The sequence below is a fragment of the Oncorhynchus mykiss genome, chromosome 17, assembly GCF_057628025.1.
Source record: "Oncorhynchus mykiss isolate SJ-2025 chromosome 17, ASM5762802v1, whole genome shotgun sequence".
Classification (NCBI taxonomy): Eukaryota; Metazoa; Chordata; class Actinopteri; order Salmoniformes; family Salmonidae; genus Oncorhynchus; species Oncorhynchus mykiss.
In genome coordinates this window covers 54,402,501-54,412,507 of record NC_143038.1, presented here as the reverse complement: position 1 = coordinate 54,412,507, position 10,007 = coordinate 54,402,501, and the positions used below count along the sequence as shown (strand labels likewise).

The following is a 10,007-nucleotide window of genomic DNA, read 5'->3' as shown; positions in this document are numbered from 1 at the left end:
AAAACCACCTTAGTATGCAGTATTCCATTGGAAAGCTTTGACATTTCCCCCTGCAGCAGTGCAGGGAGAGTTACCTCTGAATTATGCAGTACAGCAAGTTCAGCTGTTTCCTTAATCTAACCTCGTGGAGTTGTGCAGACTGCATGTTCATATTTTTTTTAGAGCACATTTAATGCTGGGAGTGGTTGGAGTCCCCTGTCAATGTGGAATATGTGTTTTGTGTGTATTATGTATAGATGACATGGTTTCACATCATCATCTTGTACTGGAGTGAATATTTAGAATCAATTTCTATTCTGTTCCATGTTTGTATTTTTTTATTTTGAACTACAGTTTATATCTAACCATTGTGTAGAATCAGGTGTGTGTGTGGGGAGGGGGGGGGGGGTATGGTTGTCTGTGTCTGTATCTGTACCTGTGCTTGCATCTGTGTCTGTCTACGTCTGTGCCTGTGTGTGCTCAAATCAGACATATTCCCAGATCTTCCCACACAGATTAAACAGCGACATCGGTCCTTATAGGTCCTGGGGCTCTACTGTACATTCCCAACACATGTGTCCTTTATCCTAAGGACATTTTATTTCTGAACACTGAAAATTGTGAGGTTAAAAATCATGGCATGCCCTGGGAAAAATAAATATTAGACACCTCGGCCATGATGATCCTCATCCTGTTTTTAGAGAACATCAGGATTAGCGTAAACCCAGCGGCAGATAAAACACCTTGTAGAACAGCCCCCACCACCATCACCATCATTGCTGTACATACACAAACTGTATGTGTGTGTGTGTGTGTGTGTGTGTGTGTGTGTGTGTGTGTGTGTGTGTGTGTGTGTGTGTGTGTGTGTGTGCGAGCGTGCATATATATCTCTCTGTCTGTATAGAGTCTGCTGATGTGGAACATTGTGGATGTTTTAGTCTACAGGAGTGAGGAAGTCTGAAGATCAAAGCTCCCACCTACAAACAGTAGACAGCGCTGACTATCTTTATTTTATCATCTGTGCCTCAGTGCTGCTTCTTCAGAGTAGTGCAACCTTGTTCCAGATTCAAAAGTGTTGAAGACAGATGTCTGAACATTGTGGGAAATGAAGCAAGGTAAGCACATAGAAATGTAGTGAATTGAGTGGTACATGAGCATGTTGAAAATAGAGAAAAGCCAAGAGGGAATTCAAGGAGTTGTATAATATATTAGGCAGTAATACCATCCCTTGAATGAATCTAAGATAAATAAATAAATTAAAAAATATATATATATATAGATACAATTGCCCAGTAAAGTGAATAGAGCCCTGAGCATGGAGATTATTGCAGTGATATTCTTAACATGGCTCTGCTCTCTGTGAAGAATTATCCTTTGAGAGGAAAAGCCTTGGGACTCAAAGCTCTCGAGTGCATTGAGTCTGTCTGCCTGTGTCTTGGTGATGCGGCAACGCTTTTCTCTGGTGGTAAATGGCAAGCACTTGTTGGAGAGCCAACTCTGCCAGCTATACCTCACAGGAAATTGAAATGGGAAATTCCAGAGTGGGAGGAAAAAGTTGGACACTTCATCAAACAAATGGGGGTAAAATGTATCATTTCTGACCAAATGTGACTTGGAAAGAATACAGTGAAGTGAGTCCTCAGTTCTGTGTTTGAGAAGGGGAGTTTCTTGGGTTGGCTTGGTTACAGTCTGATGGTAAAACATTAGCATAGGAAAACTCATGAACGATTCAAAGGCAAAGTTTTCCAACTGTTTAGTTTATTTCAGTAGGCCTATATGATGGAAAAATACTCTTACAATTCACTTGTAATGTCAATTACATTTTGATTCTATGTAGCCTAATGAACGGAGTGAAATGTAATTAATAACGACAGTGTAAAGTGTTACTTGCAATATTTAGCTGTCAAGATATTCTGCGGAATGTGCTGCTTCTATTGGAGGCAATAAGGTAGAGCTGGAGTATCCGAAAACCGCGCTTCTTCATTGATGAATGAAACGCGAGGGCAGGGCTCTCTGTTTGAGGAAAGTCGAGCGCCACATGTTTACGAACGTGCGCGGACACTCTTCAAGTGTACCTTTTGCTTTATTGGTCTCAGTTATCATCCCATCGTCCTGGAACAAGACTGGTATGTTCACTCGCAGCTCCAAGAAGAGAGAATCCAGTAGAACGGTGAGTGATGCAAGTTGTCGTTTTTCACAGGATCCCACGTTTTTGCAGAAATATAATAAAACGATGGTTGCATGACAACGGCATCAGTGTGGTTACCAGTTTCCACAAACGCTGTGCTGTGTAAATGCAGTCTGTGGACTTTGTTTCTCAATCGGCAAAGCAGTGCATTCCTCTTTGTACCGTTTCCGTGGGGAAGTTACATCTGCTCCGGAAAGATAACGCATCCACCAGTACAAATCAAAGACGAATTAAGTCACATTAATTGGCCCGCTGATGAATAGTTGGTTTGTATTCTACTCCAATACGCATACTTTGTCAAACCTTTCATAGAGACTTCTGATTTTATGAACTGTTAGACTGAGGCACAGAACTATATTTTTTCCAACATATTTTCTCTATCAGTGGTATTTTGGGGTAATTTTGCCCAGGTCATATACTCAAAGGGAGTAGGGCCTAATGCACCTGGATTTATGTCATTGTAATGTTTCAAAATGTCGATGCCTTTCGAGATTATCTGTAAACCTACTATGTCCCAATGTGAATTTTTGTCATGTGAGAGACAGCATATTGTATGTGTTTGATGAAGAGATGCATTATACAAGGATGTATCATATATTGGTTCTTCTCTCTGTCACTAGCTGAACACCCTTGCTGAATCAGAGAGTGAACAGCTGTGTAGCTGTGTGGAGACCAGTGACCGGGCTTCATTCTGCACCAATGGAGGTAGGGACCCTCTCTCTCCTTCTCTATTTATACACTTACCCTTACTTTTACAGGGCATCTCGCTACTCCCTCCCTGCCAAAAACTTCAGTTAGTATCAGTTAAAAGATTCAGTGGTGGTAGTTGGTAAGGTGGAATAGTGCTGGCTCCTTGTTTGAGAAAACATCATGAGAAAACTCTGAATACATACTGCTCTTGAATAGTATAGACCATATCTCTATTCCAGTTTGAGGCATTGGACACTTCCTTCTCTGCTAGAGCACTGGTCTGGAGGACACCTGTGGGTTACTGAAGCCCTCATGTGTTCAGGTTTTAATGGACTCAGCCATGCATATCAGAGTCAGCAAGGCATTGTTCATTATCTGTGTGCCCTAACATAAGTTGACTTTAAGAAAGCCATTCATGCAGTATGGGATATTTGAAGCAGTCATTCTACACATGCTCTCCGCTTGTATTTGTTTTAGAGTGAAAGGAATGAGCGTTGGGTAGACTTTCATATGCAGCACTTATAAACTGTATTGTGTTTAGGTATGATTCACTATGAGGCTATATATTAAGACAACATTAATTTTCCAGAACTGTTTAAAATAGTTGAACTGTGTGTGTGCAAACTTTATTACAAGAGTTATTAGTTAAACTGGGTGTGACAAACAAAAGCTCTATTCAGTGTTAAATCGGGGCACTCATCGATTATTGAAAGCAATACCTTTTACCTCTACATGATGGTTTCATTTCTTCCAAGAAGAAGTAGACATCCCTCTATGTGACACGTCCTCTATCAGCAATGTAAGCAGCCCTAATGAAGGCCAAGCCTGGTCTGTCTGTAAAAGAGGGTCTACAATGAGAGAGGAGGGGCTGCCAGTCTAGGCAGAGGCTCATCAGGCCTCCATTCTGTAAACTATTACAGGGCAACAGCCAACCTCTGGAATGTGCCTTTAATTGCCTGTGTTTGCAGTGCCACAATAAAAGTAAACCTTTTCCCGACAAACCAACCCAACGGCAGACATTTCTTACAGACGGCCTTGAAAACTCTGCTTTGTGTGCAGAAGCTAGAACAGTGCGAGGGAACTTTATGGCTACGAACATCACTGAACTCCTTTGTTCCTTCCTAAAAGAAAACACTCCAACCAGTCTCTTCCTCCCTGGTTCTCAGCAAAGTATGTTTTCATGCCGATTGATATAGATATGGGTGTTTTATTTTGAATGGGGACTTTAGCTGACCTCAGTGTTGGAGATTAGGTAATCGGAGAAGGCAGGTGCGTACATAGTATAGACAGTACTGTAGCTAGGCTACTATATAACCTTGCTGTTTATTAACTAAGAGTGACAAAACTGCTAAGTCAACACAGGGACCTGCAAGACTGCCAAAATCAGACCTTGAATTGTCTCCCTGGGAAATGATTGATGATGTTCATGGTGTATATGGGTTGGGATTGGGACTGGGCTATTTTTTTTATTTTTTATAATAATAAAACATTTTAAAAAATCTAAATCTGGTTCTCTATAACAGCCTTTAAAACAGCCACGGTTGCTGATGTCAGACATAGTTGCACAAGAGCACCCTCTTTGATGACATGCACTGTGTGAGTCTGGAGGAAAGCCAAGGAGGTTGGGAAAGCCAGGCCATTTAAAGAACTGTGTTGAACTCTCAGAAATGAATAACTAACAGTAAAAGGGACTGGGCTAAGTAAGCGCTGAGATCCACATCCCTCTACCATTCCCTACACTTTCACATGTGTATCTCCAGAATTCTCAAAAATATTGATTATTTTCTAAATGTTCAGAAGCTTGAGATTTCAGGAAGAGTTTGGCAGTTTTTTTTCTTCTTTTCTTCTTCTGTGCTATAAAGAAGCTTCCGCTAAGCTGGTGTCCAGGGGTTTTATGCCTACTCTTCCGCAGTGGTTTTATTGTGTTGGCTGGTCCCATTCAGGTCCTATTGAAGGCCCAGTCAAGTGCCATCCATTTTAAATGACTCAGGTCTACTACTGACCAGATTTTTCACCGACCACTGTTGAGCTTTCATCCAACCAATCACACTCAGTCTGGCTTCTGAAAAAGATTGACTAAAGGAAAACTCCAATAAGAATTAGTCACTTTAGTATAACATGATTTGTTCTCAGAAAAGCAATGTATGCAAATGGGAATATGTTATGCGTTACTGTGAGCTACTGTCTTCTACAGGATGGATAGACTACAGGATGGATAGACTACAGGATGGATAGACTACAGGATGGATAGACTACAGGATGGATAGACTACAGGATGGATAGACTACAGGATGGATAGACTACAGGATGGATAGACTACAGGATGGATAGACTACAGGATGGATAGACTACAGGATGGATAGACTACAGGATGGATAGACTACAGGATGGATAGACTACAGGATGGATAGACTACAGGATGGATAGACTACAGGATGAATAGACTACAGGATGGATAGACTACAGGATGGATAGACTACAGGATGAATAGACTACAGGATGGATAGACTACAGGATGGATAGACTACAGGATGGATAGACTACAGGATGGATAGACTACAGGATGGATAGACTACAGGATGGATAGACTACAGGATGAATAGACTACAGGATGGATAGACTACAGGATGGATAGACTACAGGATGGATAGACTACAGGATGGATAGACTACAGGATGGATAGACTACAGGATGAATAGACTACAGGATGGATAGACTACAGGATGAATAGACTACAGGATGAATAGACTACAGGATGGATAGACTACAGGATGGATAGACTACAGGATGAATAGACTACAGGATGAATAGACTGCTGTATAGATAGACTACAGGATGAATAGACTGCTGTATAGATAGACTACAGGATGAATAGACTACAGGATGGATAGACTACAGGATGGATAGACTACAGGATGGATAGACTACAGGATGGATAGACTACAGGATGGATAGACTACAGGATGGATAGACTACAGGATGGATAGACTACAGGATGGATAGACTACAGGATGGATAGACTTCAGGATGAATAGACTGCTGTATAGATAGACTACAGGATGAATAGACTGCTGTATGCCTAGTTGTATTGATTCAGGGGATTAGTTTGATTTGCCTCTGGCTTCAGAACAATTCAATCTGTCCATTTCAACAATGCCAATATATTCTGATGAAGAGTAGCTGCACATTACTAACCCTACTGCAAGTGTGTCAAAGAGCCAGTGTAGCTGTGTAACCAGAGTTGGCAGTTCTAGGCAGGGGAGGTTAGGATAGGGGAAGACAGGAGTGGATTTAACTTGCACAACGCGCTCCTTTGAATTATTAATGCTGGCCGTTGGCTTGATTGATTTTCTTTGTGCTAATGAGACTCATTACAGAGCTTATTAACATGAGCACTGTGTGAGAGCAGATATCTGATCAGCCTGATCGTGTGACCCACTTAACTCTCCACTGGTGTGTTTTAAAGCTGTGTTCGATAACTCACCTAACGCACTGCCAAGGCATGTTGGCGCACCACTGCCAATGATAATGGTGCTTGAATGTTAACACTTGACCAGTAGTTAATACTAGGGCAGGTTATAGTAATTTTACTGTAACTCCTGCAAAGTCTTCCCATTTGCAGTCATTTCTTCTTGCCAGTATCTTAATTCACGTGGTACAATAGGTTAGTCGTGGTATTTGGAAAAAGCCTGCTCTTGTATGCACCACTGGCCTAAGCTGAAACCCAAGTTGGAGTAAAATCAGAGGAGAAGGGATATGGAGGGTGTTTGGGTTTGAGTTTTAACCCGGCCTCAGTGAGCGCCCTAAAAGCCCACTGACGTCTGTCCTCACAGTAACCCGATCTGATCTGCATAACACAGACCCACCTTGCTATTCATCATGTTAACAAGCAGCCCAGTCAAATAAAACTGTCAGCCTGGTTTGGCATATGAATGTCCCTTTAAAAAGGACCCTCTCGTTTTAGTTCTGAAGAGGCCACAGCACTAAGGCGAGAGAGACCCTGGTGGCCACCACCACACAAACACAATAGGCCTGTTGAATTTACCATGGTTCCTCTCTTGTCTGTAGTGTCAGTATTGGCATGGAGATGGATGCAAACCTCCAGTGAAAACCCTGAAGAGGTTTACTGGTAATTATTGGACCAAATCCCTATCTCCTCCACTCCCTGTGTCCTTTAAAGTGGTAAGCAGCAACATCTGTGCCGCGTGGTAACACTCATTTAGGTCAGGAGGCAAATGAGATGTTGTGGCGGCTTTTTATTGTGTAAATTGAATGTTTTGTCTTTGTCGTTTAAGAGGATCCAATTTTAAACGGCTGTTTTTTTTGCGCCGGAGGGTTTTTGCTCAGCAATAATACAAACCCAGAGAACTCTTTAACCCTGAAATTAATCATAGTTTGACCTTTACAAATCCTCTGACAGGGTTGGGAGCCTATCCTCCCTCTTTTTCCCCTCCCTTTCTAGCTCTCTTACTCCTCTCTCTCTCTCTGCATAAAAGGCTGGGTCAAGATCAGTTGCTTCTCTGAAAGCTTCTCTATGGGCTCAAGAGGGAGAAGCTGTCTTTGATTGGCTGTAATTCTTTTTTTTTAAATGAAACGTTCCATTAGATATGGTGGTCACGGAAACGGGGAAGCATGTGGTAGCCCGCTGAGACACCGAGGGCCAATCGGGCGGCTCGTGAATTCCAATGGAGTGGCATGTTAAAAGTTGAGATGAGCCAGGGTTGGCTGCATCTAAAAGTCACCCCATGTGACACGAACAGAGGTCATTGTGGAAGGACCCCTCCCCAGATAAGAGCCTGTTTTATTAGTTCAGTGTCTCTCCTATCCAGCGCTCTCCTTTGATCCCCAGTCATATTGAAATATTGTGTTGTAAGCGCTGCTCTTTATGGCCTTTCTGTGTTTATCTACCTGGAGAGGGGAAATTATATATTGAGTCTGGATGAGATCCAAGTAGTAATGATGCTGCTATCTATGACACCCCTGTAACAGATGCTTTACGCTGCTCAGGGAGATGAAATCCGTGTATGTGTGTTTTCTGTTACAAGGGTGTCATCATTTAAGCTAATGATTACATGACGGATGTGTTTGTATTCTTATTTGCAATATGGTAATCTGATGACTGTGTTGTGACCCAGTGGAAATGTCATAAAATAGGCCTACCTGATTACTTCTTATCCCTTGCGCAAATACATTACAGCTGTATCTGTCCCAAGCTCACTGGCTCGGGTAACTCTTAGGGCCCAAAATATGTTGGACAGTGTTGCAAGAAGCTTCAGGCCAGACCCAACCTGATAGTGTTTCAAGTTCGTTGCAGACAGGCCGTGCATAGCCAATGTGATATATTTATTTTTATCAGGATATTTTCTACCTGCAGGCTGCAATGTTTTTATTTGTTAGCTTTATAGGCTATTTTTACATAGTTGGCAATAGAAGTTACTTTTTTAGGTTTGCATCATTTTCATTTAGATAGAATTTTGATTAACCACGTGACAGTGATTTTGAGATACGAAGACTTTATTATAATAATGAAATTAAACCGTTCTACAAATGTACATATGAAAACCATAACTGGCACGCAGATCGGTAGAAATGGTAAGATAAATTGGCATTACACATGAAAGTTTTCTGACTCCTCATGTAGCCTATTACCGGCAACTTCGGGAGAGTAAGGCAGAATCTGCGAAAACCAGTAGGAGCATGTGGATAGTCGGGTCAGGTTTTTTTTTTTTATGATCTTGATCTCTGGCTCCCTCTTGAGTCATTTGAGAGTTATTTCATCGAACAGTGAGCTTAAAGCATCAGACATGCTCAATGCATACTTAAAAAAAAAAACTTTTTCCACAATTTGTTAGGTTAAGCCTTATTCTAGAACATATTTTTTTATTATCTACACCCCATAATGACAAAGCAAAAACATGTGGAAAACATTTAGGAATTTTTGCTAATTTATTAAAAATAAAAACCATAAATATCACATTTACATAAGTATTCAGACCCTTTATTCAGTACTTTGTTGAAGCACCTTTGGCAGCAATTACAGCTTCGAGTCTTCTTGGGTATGACGCTACAAGCTCGGCACACCTGTATTTGGGGAGTTTCTGCCATTCTTCTCTGCAGATTCTCTCAAGCTCTGTCAGGTTGGAGGGGGGCTTTGCTGCACAGCTATTTTTTTGGTCTCTCCAGATATGTTAGATCGGGTTCATGTCCGGGCTCTGGCTGGGCCACTCAAGGACATTCAGAGACTTCTCCCGAAGCCACTCCTGCTTTGTCTTGACTGTGTTCTTAGGGTCGTTGTCCTGTTGGAGGGTGAACCTTCGCCCCAGTCTGAGGTCCTGAGCGCTCTGGAGCAGGTTTTCATCAAGGATCTTTTTACACTTTGCTCTGTTCGTCTTTGCTTCGATCCCGACTAGTCTCTCAGTCCCTGCCACTGAAAAACAACCCCACAGCATGATGCTGCCACCACCATGCTTCACCATAGGGATGGTGCCAGGTTTCCTCTAGACGTGATGCTTGGCAATCAGGCCAAAGAATTTAATCTTGGTTTTATCAGACCAGAGAATCTTGTTTCTCATGGTCTGAGAGTCTTTAGGTGCCTTTTGGCTAACTCCAAGCGGGCTGTCATGTGCCTTTTTTTTTTTGTTTCAAATATTTTTTATTAAACACACACAATAATGGTGTATAGGTAGGTATACAAGACAGGTATACAATTCTTATCTAAACATTAAAGAGCATACAGGAACAACAAGACCCAGAGTTCTGGGTGCAGAACAAATAATACAAAACACGACATACAAAACAAGGACACGTAGAAAGAAAGAGGGAAGATGAAATGTGGAAAAAGGTCGCAAAGTTCAAGGGGGCCGAATACTTTCACAAGGCACTGTGTATATACAGTGCCTTGCGAAAGTATTCGGCCCCCTTGAACTTTGGGACCTTTTGCCACATTTCAGGCTTCAAACATAAAGATATAAAACTGCCTTTTTTTGTGAAGAATCAACAACAAGTGAGACACAATCATGAAGTGGAACGACATTTATTGGATATTTCAAACTTTTTTAACAAATCAAAAACTGAAAAATTTGGCGTGCAAAATTATTCAGCCCCTTTACTTTCAGTGCAGCAAACTCTCTCCAGAAGTTCAGTGAGGATC

At 41.7% G+C, this 10,007-nt stretch overlaps 1 protein-coding gene across 1 annotated transcript in view; it reads left to right on the top strand.

Annotated features, from left to right (window-relative positions):
* Positions 1-1,612: 1,612 nt before the first annotated feature.
* The window catches only part of prickle2b (prickle homolog 2b), a 108,892-nt gene continuing 100,497 nt past the window's right edge, over positions 1,613-10,007 (top strand). The window contains exons 1-2 of the mRNA XM_021569615.3: positions 1,613-2,149; positions 2,788-2,872. The gene's annotated coding sequence lies outside the window, so the exon portion shown is untranslated. The remainder of the gene's footprint in view (positions 2,150-2,787; positions 2,873-10,007) is intronic.